Source organism: Bombina bombina, chromosome 2 (assembly GCF_027579735.1).
Source record: "Bombina bombina isolate aBomBom1 chromosome 2, aBomBom1.pri, whole genome shotgun sequence".
Lineage (NCBI taxonomy): Eukaryota > Metazoa > Chordata > Amphibia > Anura > Bombinatoridae > Bombina > Bombina bombina.
This window is the reverse complement of record NC_069500.1, coordinates 556,117,899-556,145,822: the sequence shown is the minus strand read 5'-3', so window position 1 is coordinate 556,145,822 and position 27,924 is coordinate 556,117,899. Positions and strand designations below refer to the sequence as shown.

The 27,924-nt window shown below is 41.3% G+C and overlaps 1 protein-coding gene across 1 annotated transcript in view; it reads left to right on the top strand.

The window, feature by feature from the left end:
- Positions 1 to 27,924, top strand: part of ERCC6L2 (ERCC excision repair 6 like 2) — a 433,149-nt gene that overhangs the window by 151,011 nt on the left and 254,214 nt on the right.

Here is a 27,924-nt window from a genome sequence, read left to right as displayed (position 1 = left end):
CAGGCTGACATTCAAATTCCAGCAGTCAGTACGCTGGAGGTCTCACCCAGAGGACCTGTGGAATCCAGATAGGCGTCTAGAAAGTAGCACCCACGTTTTTTAGGGCCAATGGCCGGACCAGGTGAGCTGCAAGCTGATAGGTGTTCTCCTGCTGCACTCACGCCACCGAGACTTTTCTCCAAAACTGACAGTGTCAGTGTATGAAAGGTTCCGTGGTAAAAGTCCTGTTTCAAAAACAAGTGGATCGTGGAAAGAAGCAAAAATACCGGGTCGTGGTATAAAACAAACAGTATTTATTTTGCAACGCGTTTCTCAGTCTATTCCAGACCGATGCCTGATGAAACGGTCTGGAATAGACTGAGAAACGTGTTGCAAAATAAATACTGTTTTTGAAACAGGACTTTTACCACGGAACCTTTCATACACTGACACTGTCAGTTTTGGAGAAAAGTCTCGGTGGCGTGAGTGCAGCAGGAGAACACCTATCAGCTTGCAGCTCACCTGGTCCGGCCATTGGCCCTAAAAAACGTGGGTGCTACTTTCTAGACGCCCATCTGGATTCCACTGGTCCTCTGGGTGAGACCTCCAGCGTACTGACTGCTGGAATTTGAATGTCAGCCTGCTTTATCGCACCTTCTTCATTTAGGTGCCACTTTCCTTGTGAGTAGTTTTTTGCACATCACTTTTATATTTGTTGTTTTAACGATTCACACTATGTTGGCGCCCCTTGTTTATCTTCCATTCCCTTTAAGTCTGTTGTAGTCATTTTCCTCAAAACATGTTACATATATAATAACCTTATATGATACTTATCATAGTTATAATAACTACTTATATACATTTTTTGAGGAAATGTCTATAATAAACTTATTATGTTGCTCTTCGGCTTTACAGCTTTATAAAAATCTTTTGAATTTACTATCACTTGATAAACAATATTAGAAAATACAGACATTCTGAGAGTCTGTGCAAGTCAGTCAGAATTCCCATGTGAAATACAGGCCTATTTAAAAACCTCATGATAACCCAGTAATCGCAGGCTCTTTAAATGCATTTGCTCCACAGCAATATCCCTGCAATTTGACACTAGTATTCCAATACATTAGAAACGCTTTTCCAGAACCTTTACTCTGGATTTTGAGAAAAAATCTATTTTAGCTTACTTCAAGAATGCGGCTTAAATTTGCACATTAGAATGTTCACTTAATTTGTTTGGATATTCAAAAATGTACCCTACATATGAAAATGTCATAATTGTAAGCATCATGAATTGATATTGGTTACAGCATTCCATCACTTCTAGACACTTTATTATTGAATTATTTAATTATACTGTTTTACTTTTTGCTTTGCACAATCATTTGCTTCTATGAAGGTTTGTAAAAAAAAAAATCTACAATAAAATGTTTTGTTTTGATTGTTTTTGTTTTATTTTGTTGTACTATATTTTCCTTTTAAACCATTCACTAATTTGAAGCAGTTTTAGTCATATCAATGGCAAATACAGCGGATACAAAGACTTCTTTGTAATGAACTTGTGAGGGTGCACTAATAATGCAGTTTCAATTGCTCCTTTAACGTTGAACATAAAAACTATCCGTAAGGTCCTTCTTACAGCAATTACGTAAAGCTACTCACCTCCACTGTAACCCCAAGCACATTAATCCCTTAAAATGAATGTACATTTTCAGGAATTAGTGCCCGGCTTTGCTGAAGATAAAAGTAAGTATTTGTAAAAATACGGTACAATGTAAACTTTCATGAATGAAAGTGCCCCTGTTTTTAATAGTATTTTTAAAAAACGGGCACTAATTCGTGAAAGTTTCATTCACTTTAACTCTCGGACTCTCCAGTTAACTTTGAGCACAACCTCTGAATCTGAATATTATTTGAATTGTAGTCTAGTTAAAATTAAACTTTCATTATTCAGATACAGCATACAATTTTAAGCAACTTTCTAATTTACTCCATTTATCAAATTTTCTTTGTTCTTTTGGGATCTTTATTTAAAAAAAGCAAGAATGTAAGCGTAGGAGGCAGCCCATGTTTCATTCAGCACCTGGGTAGGGCTTGCTGATTGGTGGCTACCCAGGTGCTGAACTAAAAATGGGCCAGCTCCTAAACTTACATTCTTGCTTTTTCAAATAAAGATACCAAGAGAACAAAGAAAAATTTCTAATAGGAGTAAATTAGAAAGTTGCGTAAAATTGCATGCTCTATCTGAATCATGAAAGTTTAATTTTGACTAGTGTTATTTAAACTTATAGGGACAGGAAACCCAAAATGTTTGTTTCATGATTCAGATAGAAAATCCAATTTTACACAACATTCCAATTTACTTATATTATCTAATTTACTTCATTCTTTAGGTATCCTTTGTTGAAGAACTAGCAATGCACATGGGTAAGCCAATAGCAAAAGGCATCTATGTGCAGCCACAAATCAACAGCTCCTGAACCAATTTATATATACTTTTCAACAAAGGATATCAAGAGAATTAAACCAATTAGTAGTAAATTGGAAAGTTGATTAAAATTGTATGCTCTTTCTGAATCACGAAAGAAAAAAATTGAGTTTCATGTCCCTTTAACAGTTTGAGTGTAGAAAAGTGAAAGCACTTACCAGTCAAAAGTTTATCACTGTAGTTGTTGAATATACTTTCCACTGTTCTCTTAAAGCATGTTTTCTTCTTAAATGGAAAGAGTCCACAGCTGCATTCATTACTTTTGGGAAATAAGAACCTGGCCACCAGGAGGAGGCAAAGACAACCCAGCCAAAGGCTTAAACACTCCTCCCACTCCCCTCATCCCCCAGTCATTCTTTGCCTTTTGTCCCAGGAGTTTGGTAGAGACGTGTCAGAATTTTTAAATTTTTGTTTTTTGTATCTTATGGAGGGTAGTACTCTTCGACATGGGACAGGAGTTTTAAGTAGTATTGTCAGTCTCTCAGTGAGGGCTTGGATGAAAGTTAGAGTCCGGAGATGCAGGTAGAGTATTTCTGTGAAACCACCCTGACTCATATTAACAGCTCCTCAAGCAATCAGCCTTGTTGAACTTCGCTCTGCTGCCTGCATTCTTCTCTCGAGTCCATGGCGGAGGCGATGCTACTATCCATCACACTTGAAGGGCCGTGTTCCTGTTCCACGGAGTAGATTACGGTAAGATCGTTTCATTTTACTTTATTCGCAATGTACTGTAATGTGAATGTTTCCCGAGAGGCTACCACCTTGCGGGTGTAACTTATAACATAAGGGTCTCAGTGAGTATCTTGTAGTATCTTGGAATCAAGGGTTAATATTTCCTGAGGGGGGTTATTGAACAGGGGGGTTTATAATCATGTTAGTTATGTGATTCAACTTGCTTATGTGTTATGTTTATGGGCTCGTGGTTGGAACTTTGAGGCCTTTGGAAGTGACACAGCCTTTTGGTTGGGCGCGCTTTTTTTTACTATTCGGTTCACTTTGTGTTCGGGCGTGGTTCCGTTCCCAGTTTCCGCATTCCTGACCATGTGGCGAAGGAGATATTAGAGTCTGCAGGGGTCTGGTCATAGGAGGTGGTGAGTGCCCCAGCCATTGTGGGTGTCAGGTGCCGTTTTTGTTTTCATACTTTAGTCCATATTGATATTTCCTCTATCCAGTTATGGAGGATTCTGATGCTGAGACTGTGCCCATTTCAGATTCAGTTACGGAGCATTCTGATACCGAGACTATTTTGATTTCAGATTCTGTGTCCGGTGACAAATCGGATTGGCCTCGTTGACACATGTCTTGTTCCGTATGCCATTTCGCCTGGTTCCTCGGGCTCGGGGAATCAAGGGACTGATGAGCCATCCGCTTCTGGGGGTCCTGTCCTCATTTCCAATTTCTGATTCCTCCATGCAGGGTGGCGTGGGATCCCCAAAGGTTGCAGCACGTTTTCACTTCCACATAATGTTGGCGATTGTTTGTCTGCAGAATCCAGACGTTTCTTTGAGAATGTGCTCATGCCCTATTGTCCCGGGCTTTCCACATTGGGAAGGGCCTCTACAGTTTCCCGTGGGTGTGACTGTCCCTGAGTGTTGTGCCTTTCGTTACAGGATTGCGCGCCTTCGGGTATTGCTCAGACACGTTTTTCAGTTATTGAATGACCCTATCGTTATTAGATACGGGGATTTTCAGTCTGCTAATTCGAATGGTGCACCTCATTAGACATGTGGGGATGAAGTAATCTCCTGATTGTCATTTGTTTGAGATCTTTCCCAGTTTTTGAAAGATAGGGCTCTGTTTGGCTGGTCCTGTGGGTAGGCCTGTGTCTTTTTGGGCGTTAACCTCCGGGTTGCCTTATATTTTATTTATATCCGATGGGATGTCTTTTATTTGTTTTGGTTTCCTTCGGGAACCTTCTGGGATTAATTCTCAATGTTACTTCTTCTTTGGAAGTTGTTTTGGACATGTTAGTCCTATGTTAAAGATGTCTGTTATCTGTTTTTTCCCTTGTGAGGGAGAATTTATGCAACTTGCCGGTTAGGACCCTAGGTGCAGGCTGGTCCTGTCGGGTTCGTTCGGTCTTGTGGCTGTTCAGACACGTGGCGCTGTTCTGCTCAGCTGGTTCGGTAGAAGCGAGGAGTGCTCAGGTTAACATTGTTTTTCATGTTCAACTAAGCATTCAAGAGGACCTATGGGTCCGTGAGGCGGGAAGGATTGTTTCAGTCCTTATAGCCTTCAGTCATAGATGGCCGGGCAGGGGAGTTTTTCCACTGTTTCACTCTATCTGACATCTGATTTTATCAGAACTTAGAGTTTTCCTCCCCCATGTGGTGGAGGGTTGGAGGGCTTAATGCCCCTTACCGCAATTGAGCGGCCTTTAATTATTTTTTTTTGGCCTCTGGATTTGTCCTTTTGGACTCGATCCAACAGCTTGTACAGGATAGCTGTCTTGCATGCGGAAGGTTTGTAGTTTGAAACAAGTTGCAGCTCTTGACACCTTTCAGGTGTACGCGTAAGCTGTTTATAGTGTATCTAGATGCAGCTCTTACTCTTTGACGAGTACTGTCTGTCTGAGTTATAAGAGACCTTTGGGTCTTCTTCTATTGTCTCCGGGTGAGTGGATCTCCTTTTTAGGGATCTGTGTTTCCGGATGATGGTTGTTCGATGCGGGGACTTTGTTTAGCTCTGGGTTTTCCGGAGCTGGGTAGCCTTAGTGCCTTTCTCTTCCTTGTGTCCTCTGCTTGTGCGGAGGTGATAGGGAGACTAGTCCTGCTAGTAGGTTGGGTTTTTTTTTTACCTCGCGGTATCCCTTGGATATCCCGAGGCTCTGAGAAGTATCTTCATGCGACTTGGAGCGTTGAACTTTAGCTAGGGGTGGTTCCTTCCTTTGGTCGGGGCTTTCGAGTTCTCCCTATCCGGATTCTCTGGATATGCATCCATACCCTTGTGTCTGGCTTTTTGGCCAGTTGGGGTGTTTAGTTCTAGGGTAAGTTTTACCTGAACTATTAGGTGCCCAGAGCTGTTTTTCTCCCTGAGACTTCCTGTTGCTGAAGCTTCGCTTGGCCTTTTTCCTGACCCAGTCTTGGGTGATTTTGGAATCTTGGATCTCAGGGCTGGTCGGGGTGTTCCACGGTAGTGGGAACTTGGGCTATGTCCTTGCTCCATCTACCTAACCTGGTCAGGGTTGGCCAGGTTTTCAGAGTATTTTTTACTCTTTGCCACAGAGTAGCCCATGTCATCTGGTGGTTAGCCATGTGGCTTGAGACTCAAGGGTGGTTGGTTCATACCCAGCTGCTGGCGTTGGTTATCCAATTTCTGGTGCGCCTTAGGGTTGCACTCCCCTGGTCAGCTTGCCAGTGTTCTAATGGGTTGGCTGTGCCTCTGCCTGGCAAGCTACTTGTAGGGGGTACTTTTCTAGGACATCTGTGTTGGGAATTTTTTTCCCCATTAACCAATGATTTCGGGCCTTGAGGACAGTTGTTGCCCTTCCGCATCATCCCTTTTCTTTAGGGGATAGTCTCCTCCTTTTGGAGATAGAGTCCTTGCTTGGGGCTTCTCCTGGATGGGAGGCTGAAAGGTGGGTGTTCCTCCTGGGGTCTTGCTGGCTCCAAGCAGACTTGTGGGGACGTTATTTGATAGATCCGTAGGTCTATGGCCTTGTTGTCTGGTTACAGAGTCGGGTTGTACTTGTACTCTGTGGGGATGGCTGTGCTATCCTTACGCTCTTTCCTGTACCTGTTTCGGGATTCTTTTGTTCCCCTGACTTGGATCCCTGAGGCTGGGTTGGTCCAGCTGGGTGTGGGTCTGCAGGTCAGGATGGCCGAGCGGTCTTAGGCGCTGCGTTCGGGTCGCAGTTTCCTCTGGATGTGTGAGCTTTGTTGAGTCTATCCTGTTAGCTTAATCTGGTATAGATTTTCTTTTCAACTTGCTCCATCGATTAGAAGAGGGTTTAATCTTCCTTTGGGTTCTGAGGGTATACTCTCCTTCTCGGGGGGCCTCGATTGAGGTTTTGTGTTGCCCTTTTTAGGGACCTGTGTGTAGGTCCAGCGACTTAGGTTGCCTGGAGTGTGCCCTTTGTCTGGGGGTTGCTTTTGCGGTCTGTTTCTTGCTTGACTGCTTCTTCCTCGCATGTACCCTCTGTGTCGTCCTGTTATGGTCTCTGTGTTCTCAAACTTGGGGTTTTTCTCCTGGGTGTAATACACACTTTTTCATAGTTAAATACTTTGGCATTCTAGAGTCAGACACTGGGAGGACTTTGCCTCTTCAGTTGCATTCCATGCTTGCAGGATGTTGGAGAGAGACGTCTGTTCTGTCTCTGTGCCCGGTCTTATCACGGGTTTCGCTTGGTATAGGCGTGGCCTCCTTTCCCTGTTTGGGCCCCTTTGGGTCTCTGTGAGCGGGGCTCACTCGTGGAGGTGTTCTTTTTTGTATAAGGGGACCTTTCGTTTACCTTGGTTCTCCTTTGCCTTGTTTCCCTGGGGGTTTCGGCTGATGTCTCCTCCATTTGTTGAGATGACCGGTGGGGGACCGTTTGTTGGACGACGGTTTCTTCTGGAGGACTGTTGGCTCAGTCGAGTCCGTTTGCGGTCTCTGGTTTGGCTTCTGGACTAACTGTGAGTCGGTGCCATTAGGGCTTTTCCTCTTAAAATGTTCTAGGCTTAGGACGAAGCAAGTTTTTTTATTGGGTTGAGGTTCAGGTCTGGTGCCCTCAGTATGGGCCACCTATTGTACCCTCCCGTCTTGGCATTCTGTGTCCTCTATAGCTTGGGTATTGTTTTCCCAAAAGTAATGAATGCAGCTGTGGACTCTTTCCATTTAAGAAGAAAAACATAAATTATGCTTACTTGATAATTTCCTTTTCTTCTGATGGAAAGAGTCCACAGCTTCCCACCCGTAATTTTATGTGGGGCGTCCTTATATTCTTCTGGCACCTTTCACCCTGATATTTCTACTCCTTGTTCCTCTGCAGAATGACTGGGGGATGAGGGGAGTTGGAGGAGTATTTAAGCCTTTGGCTGGGTTGTCTTTGCCTCCTCCTTATGGCCAGGTTCTTATTTCCCAAAAGTAATGAATGCCGCTTTGGACTCTTTTCATCAGAAGAAAAGGAAATTATCAGGTAAGCATAATTTATGGGGGTTTTTTAATACTTAAATTGGCAAGCTTTTAATAGCATTTGTATTTAGAGATCTTTGTGTCAACAAAGGTACATGGTTACCTTTATTTAATAGCAGAAACCAAATCTGCAGGTTTTAGCTCACCTTTGCGTGTATCTCTTAGCAGAATGGATCCAAGCTCTCCATAGACAGTATAGATATGGGACTGAAGTAAAAGTAGCCGTCAAACTCAGTGCCTACGGAAGTAGACAGGAAAGTAGTTGTAGTTCAAGTATTTATAGGAAATGTCCTGGTAAATGAGCAGATGGTACATGACGACAAAATGTATGTCATACTTGATGTGACACCTTCAGCAAGATTACAGATCTTTTCAACTTTATGTAAACACACATGCCAAACCAAGTGATTCTACTGCATAACCAGCATGAGCTCACAACTTGATGTGGAATCCACAGCTGAATGCAGCAATTAAAAAGTGACTGGTAACTCACCTAGTTTAAGCTTGCTTCACTGGCAGTCCCTCAATTTATTCTTGGACCTCAGAGAATAGATGAAACGCGTTGCCTTGTTTTTACTATTTTAATAAAACTATTTTATATCCTGAACACTTGCTATCATCCTGTACGCTTGTCTTCTATCCCTCTGGTTGAGAGGGGAGTTTTTTCCGGGGTCCTTTTGACAACTGATGGTTCCTGACTTTCATCTGTATCCAGTGGGCCTCTGTATAAGTCTGGTGGGTGACTATATTGATCCCATCCTGCCTCTATAGCATCAAAGGAGATGCTACAACTATTGTGAGTACCATTTCACTTTATCACATTGATTACCTGTGTCAAGACAATACTAGGCCATATAGGCACCTGTGTTTCTTTATGTCGTTTTGATACAGACATCATACCAATACCGGAGGTTGGTCCCCTGGGTGACTGTAAGAGATCCCAGACTGTCTCCATAGCACTAATTGAGGTGCTTTCACAAATGTGAGTTCAATCCCTGTACACCTATCAATTTGTATCTGGACCAAACAATATTGGGCCATGTGGCGCATCTGTCTTCTCTTGTCTTTGTAGAGGGTCACAGTGTGGTTCCTTTTATCTTAATAGAATCATGGGTTAATATCTCCTTAGGGGGATTATTGAACAGGTGGGATTAATCAAATGTGATGCTTTGATTTTATGCTGCTTGATGTGTGAAATTTTATTGGGCTCATAGGCTGTTTGTTATGTGGCTGGAACACACAGGTTTTTACTTTCACTTTGAGTGCTGCACAGCTTGTAGCTTGGTGCGCTTTTTCACATAGCAGGGGCGGTCCTGCCTTGCACACCATGTGACCGGGAGTGGTCTCGCTTTCTTTTCCTCTTTTCTGACCGAGATGGCTGTCGGATAAGACACTATTTCTCTACATTGTCTGGGTTTAGGAGGTGGTGAGTGCCACAGCCATTGGGAGTATAAAGGTGCTGTTTTTTTTGAGAAATAAAGATTGTTTATTTTCTGTGTCCTGCTGTCATTAGCTTAAGCTATGGAGGATTCTGAGATATTAGAGGGTACTCCCTCTATTCCAAATAGTAATACCTGTTTATATTGTGAGGGGGCCTTGGTATGCCCGCCCTCTCAACTATGTTCCACATGCCTTGACAATGTTATTCGGTCAAAGAAGGTCAACCCGTTTAGTACCACTGAGCCGTCCATCTCTGAGGACTCGCCGCCCCATGAGGTGCATACCCAGCATTCATCTCCGTCTACACACGCAGCTTCCAGTAGCATGCTTAATCCTCCATCTGGAGGGGGCATTTTACCATCAGATTTTACCATGCAGTTAAAAAACGGCGGTGTCTGAGGACCTCAGTGCTTTACCTCGCCCTGCTATACGCAAGCGAAAGGTTAAACATAGCTCTCCTGCCCCGGGGTCATCATGTAATTTATTGGATTTCTCTGCTCTGTCTCAGTTATCTGAGGATGAGTCACACTCTGAGGCTTCAGAGGGTGAACTTTCTGGGACGGAGTCTGCTGCCTCTAAGTCTCATGCTGCGAAGGAACCAGCCTTTAGATTTAAGATTGAACACTTATGTTTTCTTCTAAAGGAAGTCCTGTCTACATTAGAGATTCCAGAGGCCAAGCTGCCTGATGAACCTTTGATTCCTAAATTAGACAGAGTTTACAAGGACAGGGTAGTGCCTTTAAGTTTTCCTGTCCCTGTAAAAATGGCGAATATTATTAAGAACGAATGGGACAGAATTGGATCTTTTCCCCTTCGTCTTCCTTTAAAAAATTATTCCCGGTCCCGGACTCTCAATTGGAGTTGTGGGGTTCCGTCCCTAAGGCGGATGGCGCTATCTCCACGCTTGCCAAACGTACTACTATCCCGCTTGAGGATAGCTCGTCGTTCAGAGAGCCGATGGATAAGAAGATGGAAACTCTTCTAAGAAATATGTTTCAACATACGGATATTTATTTCAACCGTCAGCGGCCGTTGCCGCGGTTGCTGGAGCAGCTACCTACTGGTGTCACTCCTTGTCGGAATTGATCAAGGTGGAGGGTCCCCTTGACGTTATTCAGGAAAGACATAAAGCCTTGAGAATTGCTAATTCTTTTATCTGTGATGCAAACATGCAGATTATTCTCCTAAATGCTAAGGCTTCTGGCTTTTCGGTTCAGGCCCGTCAGGCGCTCTGGCTGAAGTCCTGGTCTGTGGATATACTTCTAAGTCCAGACTTCTTTCCCTCCCCTAGGGGAAAGATTTTATTTGGTCCAGGCCTGGACTCCATTATCTCAACGGTTACAGGGGGCAAGGGTGCCTTCCTACCGCAAGATAAAACGAACAAGTCGAAGGGGCAAGTTTTTAATTTTCTTTCCTTTCGTTATGATAAATCCCAAAGACAGCAACCCTCCGCTAAGCCCGAGCAAACCAAGAGTACTTGGAAGCCGACTCAGTCCTAGAATAAATCCAAGCAGAGCAAGAAGCCCGCTGAGACTAAACCGGCATGAAGGGGCGGCCCCCAATCGGGCGCTGAATTGTGTAGGGGGCAGACTCTTGCTCTTTTCAAATGCTTGGTTCAGGGACATGCAGGATCCATGGGACCTGGAGGTCATAGCTCAGGGATACAAGATAGGTTTCAAGTCTCATCCACCCAAGGGCAGATTTCTCCTCTCTCCAGAAAGGAGGGAAGCCTTTCTGGGGTGTGTGCGGGATCTGTCCTCTTTAGGGGTCATTGTCCCGGTACCTATTGCAGAAAGAGGTTTGGAATACTATTCAAACCTTTTCGTAGTCCCAAAGAAGGAGGTAACTTTCCGTCCGATTCTGGACCTAAAGTGCTTAAACAAATTTCTAAATGTACCCTCATTCAAGATGGAGATGTTAAGGTCCATCCTTCCCTTAGCTCAGGAAGGACCGTTCATGACCACTATAGATCTGAAGGATGCTTACCTTCACGTTGCAATCCACAAGGATCACTTCCAGTTCCTAAGGTTTGCGTTCCTGGACCAGCTCTTCCAGTTCATTGCACTTCCGTTTGGTCTAGCTACTGCTCTAAGGATTTTTACTAAGGTTCTAGGGGCTCTTCTAGCCGTTGCCAGAACCCAGGATATAGCAGTAGCTCCCTACTTGGACCAGATTCTGGTACAAGCACCACCATTTTTTTTGTCTGGCGGAGGGCCATTCGGAATCTCTTCTCTCTCTTCTTCGATCCCATGGATGGAAGATAAACCTAGAAAATAGTTATTTTATTCCAAGCACCAGGGTGGAATTCCTGGGGACTATAATAGATTCCATATCCATGTGGAGATTTCTAACAGACCTGGACGAGATTCTGGTACAAGCACCATCTTTTCGTCTGGCGGAGGGCCATTCGGAATCTCTTCCCCCTCTTCTTGCATCCCATGGATGGAAGATAAACCTAGAAAAGAGTTATTTTATTCCAAGCACCAGGGTGGAATTCCTGGGTACTATAATAGACTCTATATTCATGAGGATATTTCTAACAGACCAGAGACGTTGCAAGCTAGCTTCATCATGTCTTGCAATCCGGACCTCCTTAAGGCCCTCTGTGGCTCAGTGTATGGAGGTGATTGGTCTTATGGTGTCCAGCATGGACATCATTCCCTTTGCCAAGTTCCGTCTCAGACCGTTGCAACTGTGCATGCTGAGGCAGTTGAACGGCGATCATTCAGATCTATCTCAACAGATATCTCTGGACAACCGGTCGAGAGAATCACTCTCTTGGTGGCTCTGTCCAGATCATCTGCCCCGAGGGACATCCTTCTTAAGACCATCCTGGGAGATTGTAACTACGGACGCAAGTCTATCAGGATGGGGAGCTGTTTGGGGTGCCAAGAAGGCACAGGGCCTGTGGACTGAGGAGGAATGCTCCCTCCCGATCAACATTCTGGAACTTCGAGCAATCTTCAATGCTCTGAAGGCTTGGCCCCTTCTGGGTTCGTTCCAGTTTATCAGATTCCAATCAGACAATATAACCTTGGTGGCTTACATCAACCACCAGGGGGGAACAAGAAGTTCCCTAGCAATGAGATAAGTATCTCGGATTCTGTTCGCTGTCAGTGATCCACATTCCGGGTGTGGACAACTGGGAAGCGGATTTTCTCAGCAGATAATCCTTTCATCTGGGGGAATGGTCTCTCCATCCCGAAGTGAGATATGCAACAGGTGGGGGGACACCGGAGATAGATCTCATTGTGTCCCGTCTCAATACCAAGCTACCCAGATATGGGTCGAGGTCCAGGGATCCTCAGGCGGAGCTAATAGATGGATTAACAGTGCCTTGGAGGTTCAGTCTAATTGACCTTTTCCGGCCGTTAACACTCCTTCCTTGTGTAGTGGCTCGCATCAAGCAGGAGCTGGCATCAGTGATAATGATTGCTCCATCGTGGCCGCGATTGATGTGGTTCACGAATCTGGTGGGGATGTCATCATCTCCTCCGTGGAAGTTACTTTTTTGCAGGGATCTGCAAGGTCCTTTTGTTCATCAAAATCTAGATTCTCTGAGGCTGACTGCGTGGAGATTGAACGCTTAGTTCTAGCCAAGAGAAGTTTTTCTGAGAGAGTTATTGATACTCTCATTCAAGCTAGTAAGCCGGTTACTCGTCGCATCTATCATAAGGTGTGGAGATCCTACTTATTCTGGTGTGAAGAGCCTGGATTTTCCTGGCATAAAGTTAAGGTTGCCAGGATCCTGTCGTTTCTCCAGGATGGACTGGAGAAGGGCCTTTCTGCCTGTTCCCTGAGGGGACAGATTTCGACCCTGTCTGTTGTAGTGCACAAGAGGCTCTTGGAGCTTCCAGATGTACAGTCCTTTGTTAAGGCTCAAACTAGGATCAGACCTGTGTTTAGATCTAAGGCTTCTCCTTGTAGTCTAAACCTTGTTCATGAGCCTATGCATGAAATTGACATTAAATTGTTGTCTGGAAGGTTCTTTTTCTACTGGCTATTGCTTCTGCGCGCAGAGTATCTGAGATTGCTGCCTTGTAATGTGTGCCTCCTTGTCTGGTGTTCCATTCTGATAAGGCTGTCCTACATACTAAGTTAGGTTTTCTTCCTAAGGTCGTGTCAGACCGCAACATCAATCAAGAGATTGTGGTTCCTTGCTTGTGTATTTGAATTTATCCACCAATCAGCAAGAACAACCCAGGTTGTTCACCAAAAATGGGCCGGCATCTAAACTTACATTCTTGCTTTTCAAATAAAGATACCAAGAGAATGAAGAAAATTTTATACTAGGAGTAAATTAGAAAGTTGCTTAAAATTGCATGTTCTATCTGAATCACGAATGAAAAAATTTGGGTTGTGTCCCTTTAAGGGTGTCAGGAAATTTGAATATATCTTTATTCTTTACTGTGGTTCCTAGATGATTCAGACACTTCCTAAAACATGTTTGGCCTCCTAGTTTTGCTGTGGGATCCTTATGGCTTTTCAGCTAAGGACAAGTCTATAACATATAAGTTGAGAGCACATTTTATCATGGCTATTGATTCAGCATGCGTTAGATATAATGAAGAACTGTACAAGTTAGCCACTTAGTGCCTAATGATCTAAAGATCTCAGATTATCTAAGGGTACTCTCACTATGCACTGTTCTGAAGGAGAAACACCTACATTACAATATAATGCTAAAAATAACCCAAAGATTAATGTGATTTTTCCCCATGTCGGCGAGTTTTGATCATCGGACCCTTAATCTGATTTGCAAACATCCACTTGCAAAGCTGTGGCTTAGTTCTTAATATTTTATCTGAAGAATATAACTACATTTATTTCTCTTGTTAAGTGTGTTCAGTCCACGGGTCATCCATTACTTATGGGATATATTCTCCTTCCCAACAGGAAGTTGCAAGAGGATCACCCAAGCAGATCTGCTATATAGCTCCTCCCCTCACATGTCATATCCAGTCATTCTCTTGCAACCCTCAACAAAGAAAGATCATTATCGGTACCTAAGGTTTACCTTTCTAGACAGGCATTACCAGTTTGTGGCTCTTCCCTTCAGGTTAGCCACGGCCCAGAGAATTTTTACGAAGGTTCTGGGCTCACTTCTGGCGGTACTAAGACCATGAGGCATAGCGGTGGCTCCGTACCTAGACGACATTCTGATACAAGCGTCAAGTTTTCAGAATGCAAAGTCTCATACAGAGATAGTTCTTGCTTTTCTGAGGTCGCATGGGTGGAAAGTGAACGTGGAAAAGAGTTCTCTGTTACCACTCACAAGGGTTCCTTTTCTAGGGACTCTTATAGATTCTGTAGAGATGAAGATTTACCTGACGGAGTCCAGGTTATCAAAGATTCTCAATGCTTGCCGTGTCCTTTATTCCATTCCAAGCCCATCAGTAGCTCAGTGCATGGAGGTAATCGGCTTAATGGTCGCGGCAATGGACATAGTGCCATTTGCGCGCCTGCATCTCAGACCGCTGCAACTATGCATGCTCAGTCAATGGAACGGGGATTACTCAGATCTGTCCCCTTTGCTAAATCTGGACCAGGAGACCAGAGATTCTCTTCTCTGGTGGTTGTCACCGGTTCATCTGTCCAATGGAATGACTTTTCGCAGACCAGATTGGACGATTGTAACAACGGATGCCAGCCTTCTAGGCTGGGGAGCAGTCTGGAATTCCCTGAAGGCTCAGGGTTCGTGGACTCAGGAGGAGAAACTCCTTCCAATAAACATTCTAGAATTAAGAGCAATATTCAATGCTCTTCTAGCTTGGCCTCAGTTAGCAAGACTGAGGTTCATCAGATTTCAGTCGGACAATATCACGACTGTGGCTTACATCAATCATCAAGGGGGAACCAGGAGTTCCCTAGCGATGTTGGAAGTCTCGAAGATAATTCGCTGGGCAGAGTCTCACTCTTGCCACCTGTCAGCGATTTACATCCCAGGCGTAGAGAACTGGGAGGCGGATTTCCTAAGTCGCCAGACTTTTCATCCGGGAGAGTGGGAACTTCACCCGGAGGTATTTGCTCAACTGATTCTTCGTTGGGGCAAACCGGATCTGGATCTCATGGCATCTCGCCAGAAAGCGAAGCTTCCTTGTTACGGATCCAGGTCCAGGGGCCCGGGAGCGGTGCTGGTAGATGCATTAGCAGCCCCTTGGGTTTTCAACATAGCTTATGTGTTTCCACCATTTCCGTTGCTACCTCGACTGATTGCCAGGATCAAACAGGAGAGGGCATCGGTAATTCTGATAGCGCCTGCGTGGCCACGCAGGATCTGGTATGCAGACCTAGTGGACATGTTGTCCTGTCCACCATGGTCTCTTCCTCTGAGGCAGGACCTTCTAATTCAGGGTCCTTTCAACCATCCAAACCTAATTTCTCTGAGGCTGACTGCCTGGAAATTGAACGCTTGATTCTATCTAAGCGGGGGTTTTCGGATTCGGTTATTGATACATTAATACAGGCTCGGAAACCTGTGACCAGAAAAATTTACCATAAGATATGGCGTAAATATATATATTTGTGCGAATCCAAGAGTTACTCATGGAGTAAAGTTAGGATTCCTAGGATATTGGCTTTTCTACAAGAGGGTTTAGAAAAAGGTTTGTCCGCTAGTTCGCTAAAGGGACAGATTTCAGCTCTGTCTATTCTTTTACACAAACGTCTGGCAGAGAATCCAGACGTCCAGGCCTTTTGTCAGGCTTTGGCTAGAATTAAGCCTGTGTTTAAAGCTGTTGCTCCTCCGTGGAGCTTAAACTTGGTTCTTAAAGTTCTTCAGGGTGTTCCGTTTGAACCCCTTCATTCCATTGATATTAAGCTTTTATCTTGGAAAGTTTTGTTTTTAATGGCTATTTCCTCGGCTCGAAGAGTCTCTGAGTTATCTGCCTTACATTGTGATTCTCCTTATCTGATCTTTCATTCAGACAAGGTAGTACTGCTTACTAAACCTGGGTTTTTACCTAAGGTTGTTTCTAACAGGAATATCAATCAAGAGATTGTTGTTCCATCATTATGTCCTAATCCTTCTTCAAAGAAGGAACGTCTTTTGCATAATCTAGACGTGGTCCGTGCTCTGAAGTTCTACTTACAGGCAACTAAAGATTTTAGACAAACTTCTTCTCTGTTTGTCGTTTACTCTGGACAGAGGAGAGGTCAAAAGGCTTCGGCTACCTCTCTCTCTTTTTGGCTTCGTAGCATAATACGTTTAGCCTATGAGACTGCTGGACAGCAGCCTCCTGAAAGAATTACAGCTCATTCCACTAGAGCTGTGGCTTCCACCTGGGCCTTTAAGAATGAGGCCTCTGTTGAACAGATTTGCAAGGCTGCAACTTGGTCTTCACTTCATACTTTTTCCAAATTTTACAAATTTGACACTTTCGCTTCTTCGGAGGTTGGTTTTGGGAGAAAGGTTCTACAGGCAGTGGTTCCTTCTGTTTAATGTTCCTGCCTTGTCCCTCCCATTATCCGTGTACTTAGCTTTGGTATGGGTATCCCATAAGTAATGGATGACCCGTGGACTGAACACACTTAACAAGAGAAAACATAATTTATGCTTACCTGATAAATTTATTTCTCTTGTAGTGTGTTCAGTCCACGGCCAGCCCTGTCTTTTTAAGGCAGGTTCTAAATTTTAAACTTATAACTCCAGTCACCACTGCACCTTATAGTTTCTCCTTTCTCGTCTTGTTTCGGTCGAATGACTGGATATGACTTGTGAGGGGAGGAGCTATATAGCAGATCTGCTTGGGTGATCCTCTTGCAACTTCCTGTTGGGAAGGAGAATATATCCCATAAGTAATGGATGACCCGTGGACTGAACACACTACAAGAGAAATAAATTTATCAGGTAAGCATAAATTATGTTTCTTCTGTTATGTGTGATCAGTCCACGGGTCATCATTACTTCTGGGATATAACTCCTCCCCAACAGGAAATGCAAGAGGATTCACCCAGCAGAGCTGCATATAGCTCCTCCCCTCTACGTCAGTCCCAGTCATTCTCTTGCACCCAACGACTAGATAGGATGTGTGAGAGGACTATGGTGATTATACTTAGTTTTTATGACTTCAATCAAAAGTTTGTTATTTTACAATAGCACCGGAGCGTGTTATTACTTCTCTGGCAGAGTTTGAGGAAGAATCTGCCAGAGTTTTTTACTATGATTTTAACCGGAGTTGTTAAGATCATATTGCTGTTCTCGGCCATCTGAGGGAGGTAAAGGCTTCAGATCAGGGGACAGCGGGCAGATGAATCTGCATTGAGGTATGTAGCAGTTTTTATTTTCTGAATGGAATTGATGAGAAAATCCTGCCATACCGTTAAAATGACATGTATGTATACACTTCAGTATTCTGGGGATGGTATTTCACCGGAACTACTCTGTTAAAGGTCACTAATCCTTTTAATAACTATTTATCATGTTAAACGTTTTTGCTGGAATGTAGAATCGTTTACATTGCTGAGGTACTGTGTGAATAAATATTTGGGCATTATTTTCCACTTGGCAGCCTTTTTTGTTTTTATTTGTGACAGTTTCGTTTCTCTTCACTGCTGTGTGGGAGAGGGAGGGGCCGTTTTTGGCGCTCTTTGCTACGCATCAAAAAATTCCAGTCAGTTACTTTTATTTTTCCTGCATGATCCGGTTCATCTCTGACAGATCTCAGGGGTCTTCAAACTTCTTTGAAGGGAGGTAAATTCTCTCAGCAGAGCTGTGAGAATTCTTATAGTGACTGGGAATAAAAACGTTGCTTTGTATTTTTTATGTCAAATTTAATTATTGTTATTTTACTAATGGGAACAAACCTTTGCTAAAAGTTGTGTTGTTTTAAAGTTTGATGCTATAACTGTTTTTCAGTTCCTTATTCAACTGTCATTTAACCGTTTAGTACCTCTTTGAGGCACAGTACGTTTTTGCTAAAAAGATTATAACCAAGTTGTAAGTTTTTTGCTAGTGTGTTAAACATGTCTGACTCAGAGGAAGATATCTGTGTCATTTGTTCCAATGCCAAGGTGGAGCCCAATAGAAATTTACACGCCACTAGTGGCCATTATAAAAAATGGGTTAAAAATATCCCCAAAAGTCAATTTGTTAGGATAAAAAGAAATTGTTCGAAAATAGATGACTATAATAGTGAGGCAGAAATTTTAAAAGAAAAATTGATATGCAAATCACATAATAGAGATCATTTAACACATATTATGAATGAAGTGGATCAGATAGATAGAGAATGCTTATTAAACAAACAAAAAGAAATAGCTTTAAAATCAAATACACAAACAGTTAAATTTATTACTACATATGGAGAAGGTATTATGAATGTTAAAAAAATACTTAATAAATTTTGGCCTATTCTAAAAGGGGACCCTCTGATAAAAAATGAATTAGATACAAAGCCAAATGTTGTATATAGAAAAAATACTAATTTGAAAAACATACTGGCCCCAAGTAAGTTGAAGGAACTAAAACCAGTCAAGCATAATATCAATTTTTTAAATTTAAAAGGTACCTATAGATGTCACAAAGCTAGGTGCCCCATGTGTAAATGTATTAATAAAGAAAGATCAGCTTTCACATCAACATCAGGACAGGAATATACAGTCAAACAATTTATTACGTGTAAAACCTCTTATGTAGTATATCTTTTAGAGTGTAGCTGTGGATTGAAATATGTAGGTCGTACGAAGAGATGCCTATCCAAGAGATTTAGTGAACATATTTATAATATAAAGAAGCCTATCTTAAAACATAGTGTACCAATTCACTACTCTCAAAAACATGCTTGTGATCCGAAATGCCTTACTGTGATGGGCATAGAAATGATTAAACCAAGTTCCAGGGGTGGTGACAGACTTTTGGCCCTTAGGCGCAGAGAGACATTCTGGATATACAAATTGGGAACTCTTGCGCCTAGGGGTCTAAATGTCGACTTAGATGTGGCAGCATACATAACATAAATTGTAACATTAGTGAACAATTAATAATATTATTAATAATAATAAAGGTTTTCAAGCAATTTAATTTAACTTTTAGAATTGAAAATGGATATAAAAGAATAATTTTTTATATTAATGTATTATGTATTTATTTTTAAAAAAATGTATTTTAAATTTTTTTTTTTTTTTTAATTAAGTTAGTAATAAGTATAATATACTGTTTTTAGGACCCAACTAATCATGTATTTATTAATCTTGTGTATATAAGAATATATGTCTACTCATGTTAAATTATTACTTTTAAAAAAATTTAGACTACTAACTGTTTTGGATATTAGAATAGGATAATATATTGAGTGGTTACAAATTTTCATCTAATATTATTCCAATATTAAGTGCAATAATTGATTCTTTAGATAGATGGTGCTGTTGCACTGGATATAAATTAACAAGGAAGAGACAGTCCGGTAGATCACTATTCCTCTTGAGAAAGCGCCCAGTAGGGGGCGAGAAACGCGTTGAGGCAACAAGCTCTGCAAGCTCGGCAAGCCTGTGTGTATTGGGACTAAGGGAAACATCGATCAGCTGTTTGTCGGGTGTTGACGTCACACGCCGACCGGAAAATCTGCTGCTTTTCTCCCAAGCTTCCTTTGACCACACAATCACCGGGCTATATCGCTACACAAAGATACCTTTTTGTGCATGTTTTTATCTCGCATATTGTGAGTATTCTGGCTAAAGTGTTTGTCAATAAAGTGCTGTTTTTTTACATACAATATTGCACTATTGGAGTCTATCTGTTTGCCTTCACAGATTGCGCTGTCTTTTGTGGGATTGGAGTTACTGTGTATCAGCTGCAGGACAAGCAGTGTTTTTCAAGCAGCTGCAACTGCGTTTTCAAAAAGAATTCTCCAGACACCATCTTTCAGTATTAGTAAGACTGTTCTCAATTTGAGTTTATAACCTGTTTTGGACTTTTATTATTTTGGACTATTCGCTACCGATATAACGCCTTTATTAAGTAATATTTAGATCCATATTTATTGCCATTTTTTGTGCTATTTTAGTGCTGTGTCCATTCTATTGCTATATATATCTTTAGTTAATATCTCCCATACACATATTCATATATTTGCTGAGTGACTGTTGCGCTGATTGTTTTTGGTGATTTGTGTGCTAGTAGTAATTGTTTTAGATCAGCTGCACTAACCACTTGGCAATTATGAGTAGTTTGAATTTCAGAACAAATAGGAGAAGATCCTTTGATTTATTAGAAGTTGACACTATGGAGGGTGCATGTGATGAGAACCCACAGGATACCCTAAGGGAATATGAAAAGTTATTAATTTTGGATGCTAAGGATTGGCAGGACATAATATTATTAGAAAATTATATCAAGCATAAAATTATTCCTAGAGGGTTAAGGTTATTAAAAAAGCCAGCCTTTGCTTTAGATGAGGTGGAGTTTATGACAGAGTGGGAGGCAGCTCTAGATGATTGCTCCTTCAAATTAATTAAGTTATTAATCAAATACAGGGAAGGAAGATTAGAAACAACTCAGATTGCGATTGAAAAAATTGAAACTAAAGTTAATAGTTTCTTAATAAATGAAGAATATAAAAAACTTTATGATAACATTATTAAAGGTGTTGAAAAACTAACAAAGGAATTAAGTATAAGTAAATCAAATAAATTAAGAAGAGATAAGTTAGACTACAAGAATGAACAGAAATACAATTGGAAGCCTAGAACTTTCTATAATAGGAAAGTTAATCAATATTATGCTATTGAAAGTAATAACAATAACGATAAGAAAGATCCAAAATCCAATAATAGTTTAAGTACCAACAAGAATGATGTAGAAGCCCATTATCAACCGCAACCTTATAATAAAAGTAAAGGTATTAATAACTTTAATTCTAATAATAGAAAATTTATTGAAACAAAAAAGAGTAAAGATGACTATTATTATGATAGATTTGAAAGAGAAAATAAACATAAAGAACATTCAAATTACAATCATACAAATAGGTATGAAGTATTAGAAATTAGAGAGAGAGATCCAAGAATTGAAGGAGCTAGACCGAAGGTTCCTTCTGACCAATCATTATCAAGAAATTCTTTTGAGAATGATCATTGTAGAGCTTCTGAACCTAATTTTTTAGAATCTCCATGGAGACAAACGAGATGGAAACCCCACTCAATAGAGAGGGAAGACAGGAACCAGAGGTGGAATCAGAACTGGAGAATAGAGAGGGAACCACAAATGCCAGTGGAGGGGTACAATCAACGGAAAAGAAGATTCAGCGAAAGAGAGGATGCAGATCAGGGAAGAGAAAGCAATTACAAAAGTGCAAGAATTCAATAAGAGAGAAAAATGAGGCAAGCATTTACAATTTATCATCATATGTAATTGATAGTGGAAGCCTGGCACTATTGAGTAAAGGTCTATCCTTTGCCCCTAAAAAGAATTTAGATAAATTTCAAGTGTTTATAGATTTCCAAAGATTTATTAGAAATCTAACTTTAAAAAGGTTTTTTGCTTCCAATGAAAAACAATCAGGGAATAGACAGAAGAGTGTATTACAAATTGATGATCTTGAAGCTCTGGAAAATATGAATTCTCTACTAGATGATGATGACTCACATACATTAAATGATATCTATATACATAGTAACAAGAAAGTCAAATCTACCTTTTATCCGATCAGTGCACAGGGAGAATATATTAAAAGTTTTAAGAATTTGGTTGAAAAAGAATTAGAAACATTACCTGCTAATATTGATTTTAAAGATAATCTCAACACCTTTGAAAGAAAAGCGTTGAATTCTTTAACTAATAATAATAATATTACTATTCGCCAAGCGGATAAAGGTGGAGGCATAGTAATTCAAGACAGAGAAGTGTATATAAATGAGGCATTGAGATTATTAAGTGATTCATCTACTTATATTAAATTAAAAGGTGATCCAACTAAGATCTTTTTACATGAGTTAAAAAATATGTTGAATGTAGGGATGGAAGAGAATATTCTAACTAAAGATGAGTATAAATTCCTATATAATGAACATCCCAAACTGGCAATCATGTATCACTTGCCAAAAATACACAAGTCGATCTCAAACCCACCAGGAAGACCCATTATTTCGGGTATCGACTCATTGACAGCAAATCTGTCGAGTTATATTGATTACTTCCTTCAACCCCTTGTTGTGAAATTAAAATCTTACTTAAAAGATGGGGTACACCTAATACATGAACTTCAAAATATCAAATGGAACAGTCAGATGAGGTTCATCACTTGTGATGTAACCTCACTGTATACAATTATCCAACATAAAGTTGGAATTAAAGCTTGTTCTCATTTTTTAAAGGAAAAGGGGATGTTTCCAGACAATCAAATACGATTTTTAGAATATTGTATTAAATTTGTGTTAGAACATAATTATTTTGTTTTTGAGAAGGATTTTTTTCACCAAATATGTGGCACGGCGATGGGGACGAAATTTGCCCCATCGTATGCCAATTTATTTATGGGTCTTTTTGAAGAGAATTTTATTTGGAAAGACAGCCATTTCAAAAACAATTTAATTTTTTATAGACGTTTTATAGATGATGTTTTTATTATTTGGGAGGGCCCTGAAACTGAAGCAATCAATTTTATTGAATTTATTAACACCAATGATTTTAATGTAAAGTTTGTGGGCAATATCCAACAGCAGAAAATTGAATTTTTGGACCTATTGGTGTTTATAGAGGACAATAATATATACACCAAAAATTATAGAAAATCGGTAGACAGCAATAGTCTATTACACGCCACTAGTGGCCATTATAAAAAATGGGTTAAAAATATCCCCAAAAGTCAATTTGTTAGGATAAAAAGAAATTGTTCGAAAATAGATGACTATAATAGTGAGGCAGAAATTTTAAAAGAAAAATTGATATGCAAATCACATAATAGAGATCATTTAACACATATTATGAATGAAGTGGATCAGATAGATAGAGAATGCTTATTAAACAAACAAAAAGAAATAGCTTTAAAATCAAATACACAAACAGTTAAATTTATTACTACATATGGAGAAGGTATTATGAATGTTAAAAAAATACTTAATACATTTTGGCCTATTCTAAAAGGGGACCCTCTGATAAAAAATGAATTAGATACAAAGCCAAATGTTGTATATAGAAAAAATACTAATTTGAAAAACATACTGGCCCCAAGTAAGTTGAAGGAACTAAAACCAGTCAAGCATAATATCAATTTTTTAAATTTAAAAGGTACCTATAGATGTCACAAAGCTAGGTGCCCCATGTGTAAATGTATTAATAAAGAAAGATCAGCTTTCACATCAACATCAGGACAGGAATATACAGTCAAACAATTTATTACGTGTAAAACCTCTTATGTAGTATATCTTTTAGAGTGTAGCTGTGGATTGAAATATGTAGGTCGTACGAAGAGATGCCTATCCAAGAGATTTAGTGAACATATTTATAATATAAAGAAGCCTATCTTAAAACATAGTGTACCAATTCACTACTCTCAAAAACATGCTTGTGATCCGAAATGCCTTACTGTGATGGGCATAGAAATGATTAAACCAAGTTCCAGGGGTGGTGACAGACTTTTGGCCCTTAGGCGCAGAGAGACATTCTGGATATACAAATTGGGAACTCTTGCGCCTAGGGGTCTAAATGTCGACTTAGATGTGGCAGCATACATAACATAAATTGTAACATTAGTGAACAATTAATAATATTATTAATAATAATAAAGGTTTTCAAGCAATTTAATTTAACTTTTAGAATTGAAAATGGATATAAAAGAATAATTTTTTATATTAATGTATTATGTATTTATTTTTAAAAAAATGTATTTTAAAATTTTTTTTTTTTTTAATTAAGTTAGTAATAAGTATAATATACTGTTTTTAGGACCCAACTAATCATGTATTTATTAATCTTGTGTATATAAGAATATATGTCTACTCATGTTAAATTATTACTTTTAAAAAAATTTAGACTACTAACTGTTTTGGATATTAGAATAGGATAATATATTGAGTGGTTACAAATTTTCATCTAATATTATTCCAATATTAAGTGCAATAATTGATTCTTTAGATAGATGGTGCTGTTGCACTGGATATAAATTAACAAGGAAGAGACAGTCCGGTAGATCACTATTCCTCTTGAGAAAGCGCCCAGTAGGGGGCGAGAAACGCGTTGAGGCAACAAGCTCTGCAAGCTCGGCAAGCCTGTGTGTATTGGGACTAAGGGAAACATCGATCAGCTGTTTGTCGGGTGTTGACGTCACACGCCGACCGGAAAATCTGCTGCTTTTCTCCCAAGCTTCCTTTGACCACACAATCACCGGGCTATATCGCTACACAAAGATACCTTTTTGTGCATGTTTTTATCTCGCATATTGTGAGTATTCTGGCTAAAGTGTTTGTCAATAAAGTGCTGTTTTTTTACATACAATATTGCACTATTGGAGTCTATCTGTTTGCCTTCACAGATTGCGCTGTCTTTTGTGGGATTGGAGAAATTTATGTACTAACTGTATTGATGCTACTTTAAATAAAAGTCAATCTGTACAATGTGAACAAATTTCACCAAACAGCGAGGGGAGAGTTATGCCGACTAACTCGCCTCACGCGGCAGTACCTGCATCTCCCGTCCCGGGAGGTGCGTGATATTATGGCGCCTAGTACATCTGGGCGGCCATTACAGATAACATTACAAGATATGGCTACTGTTATGACTGAAGTTTTGTCTAAATTACCAGAACTAAGAGGCAAGCGTGATCACTCTGGGGTGAGAACAGAGTACGCAGACAATGCTAGGGCCATGTCTGATACTGCGTCACAGCTCGCAGAGCATGAGGACGGAGAGCTTCATTCTGTGGGTGACGGTTCTGATCCAAACAGATTGGACTCAGATATTTCAAATTTTAAATTTAAATTGGAGAACCTCCGTGTATTACTAGGGGAGGTCTTAGCAGCTCTCAACGATTGTAACACCGTTGCAATACCAGAGAAACTGTGCAGGTTGGATAAATACTTTGCGGTACCGGCGAGTACTGAAGTTTTTCCTATACCTAAGAGACTAACTGAAATTGTTACTAAGGAGTGGGATAGACCCGGTGTGCCGTTCTCACCCCCTCCAATATTTAGAAAGATGTTTCCAATAGACGCCACCACTCGGGACTTATGGCAAACGGTCCCCAAGGTGGAGGGAGCAGTTTCTACTTTAGCTAAGCGTACCACTATCCCGGTGGAGGATAGCTGTGCTTTCTCAGATCCAATGGATAAAAAATTAGAGGGTTACCTTAAGAAAATGTTTGTTCAACAAGGTTTTATATTGCAACCCCTTGCATGTATCGCGCCGATTACGGCTGCGGCAGCATTTTGGATTGAGTCGCTGGAAGAGAACCTTAGTTCATCTACGCTAGACGACATTACGGACAGGCTTAGAGTCCTTAAACTAGCTAATTCTTTCATTTCGGAGGCCGTAGTACATTTAACCAAACTTACGGCTAAGAACTCAGGATTCGCCATACAGGCACGTAGGGCGCTGTGGCTAAAATCCTGGTCAGCAGATGTTACTTCTAAGTCCAAATTACTTAATATACCTTTCAAAGGGCAGACCTTATTCGGGCCCGGTTTGAAAGAAATTATCGCTGACATTACAGGAGGTAAGGGCCACGCCCTACCCCAAGACAAAGCCAAAGCTAAGGCTAGACAGTCTAATTTTCGTCCCTTTCGGAATTTCAAAACAGGAGCAGCATCAACCTCCACTGCACCAAAACAGGAAGGAGCTGTTGCTCGTTACAGGCAAGGCTGGAAGCCTAACCAGGCCTGGAACAAGAGCAAGCAGGCCAGGAAACCTGCTGCTGCCTCAAAGACAGCATGAACCGAGAGCCCCCGATCCGGGACCGGATCTAGTGGGGGGCAGGCTCTCTCTCTTCGCCCAGGCCTGGGCAAGAGATGTTCAGGATCCCTGGGCACTAGAGATCATATCTCAGGGATACCTTCTAGACTTCAAATTATCTCCCCCAAGAGGGAGATTTCATCTGTCAAGGTTGTCAACAAACCAGATAAAGAAAGAAGCGTTTCTACGCTGCGTACAAGATCTGTTATTAATGGGAGTGATCCATCCGGTTCCGCGGTCGGAACAAGGACAAGGGTTCTACTCAAACCTGTTTGTGGTTCCCAAAAAAGAGGGAACTTTCAGGCCAATCTTAGATTTAAAGATTCTAAACAAATTCCTAAGAGTTCCATCGTTCAAAATGGAAACTATTCGGACAATTTTACCCATGATCCAAGAGGGTCAGTACATGACCACTGTGGATTTAAAGGATGCTTACCTTCACATTCCGATCCACAAAGATCATCACCGGTATCTAAGGTTTGCCTTCTTAGACAGGCACTACCAGTTTGTAGCTCTTCCATTCGGATTGGCTACGGCTCCAAGAATCTTCACAAAGGTTCTGGGTGCCCTTCTGGCGGTACTAAGACCGCGAGGGATTTCGGTAGCTCCGTACCTAGACGACATTCTAATACAAGCTTCAAGCTTTCAAACTGCCAAGTCTCATACAGAGTTAGTTCTGGCATTTCTAAGGTCGCATGGATGGAAAGTGAACGAAAAGAAGAGTTCTCTCTTTCCTCTCACAAGAGTTCCATTCTTGGGGACTCTTATAGATTCCGTAGAAATGAAGATTTACCTGACAGAAGACAGGTTAACAAAGCTTCAAAATGCATGCCGTGTCCTTCATTCCATTCAACACCCGTCAGTAGCTCAATGCATGGAGGTGATCGGCTTAATGGTAGCGGCAATGGACATAGTACCTTTTGCACGCCTACATCTCAGACCGCTGCAATTATGCATGCTAAGTCAGTGGAACGGGGATTACTCAGATTTGTCCCCTACTCTGAATCTAAACCAAGAGACCAGAAATTCTCTTCTATGGTGGCTTTATCGGCCACACCTGTCCAGGGGGATGCCATTCAGCAGGCCAGACTGGACAATTGTAACAACAGACGCCAGCCTACTAGGTTGGGGCGCTGTCTGGAATTCTCTGAAGGCTCAGGGACTATGGAATCAGGAGGAGAGTCTCCTGCCAATAAACATTCTGGAATTGAGAGCGGTTCTCAATGCCCTTCTGGCTTGGCCCCAGTTAACAACTCGGGGGTTCATCAGGTTTCAGTCGGACAACATCACGACTGTAGCTTACATCAACCATCAGGGAGGGACAAGAAGCTCCCTAGCAATGATGGAAGTATCAAAGATAATTCGCTGGGCAGAGTCTCACTCTTGCCACCTGTCAGCAATCCACATCCCGGGAGTGGAGAACTGGGAGGCGGATTTCTTGAGTCGCCAGACTTTTCATCCGGGGGAGTGGGAACTTCATCCGGAGGTCTTTGCCCAAATACTTCGGCGTTGGGGCAAACCAGAGATAGATCTCATGGCGTCTCGCCAGAACGCCAAACTTCCTCGCTACGGGTCCAGATCCAGGGATCCGGAAGCAGTTCTGATAGATGCTTTGACAGCACCTTGGAACTTCGGGGTGGCTTATGTGTTTCCACCCTTCCCGCTGCTTCCTCGATTGATTGCCAAAATCAAACAGGAGAGAGCATCAGTAATTCTAATAGCGCCTGCATGGCCACGCAGGACTTGGTATGCAGATCTAGTGGACATGTCATCCTGTCCGCCTTGGTCTCTACCTCTAAGACAGGACCTTCTGATACAGGGTCCATTCAAACATCAAAATCTAACTTCTCTGAAGCTGACTGCTTGGAAATTGAACGCTTGATTTTATCAAAACGTGGTTTTTCTGAGTCGGTTATTGATACCCTGATACAGGCTAGGAAGCCTGTTACCAGAAGGATTTACCATAAAATATGGCGTAAATACCTATACTGGTGCGAATCCAAAGGTTACTCTTGGAGTAAGGTTA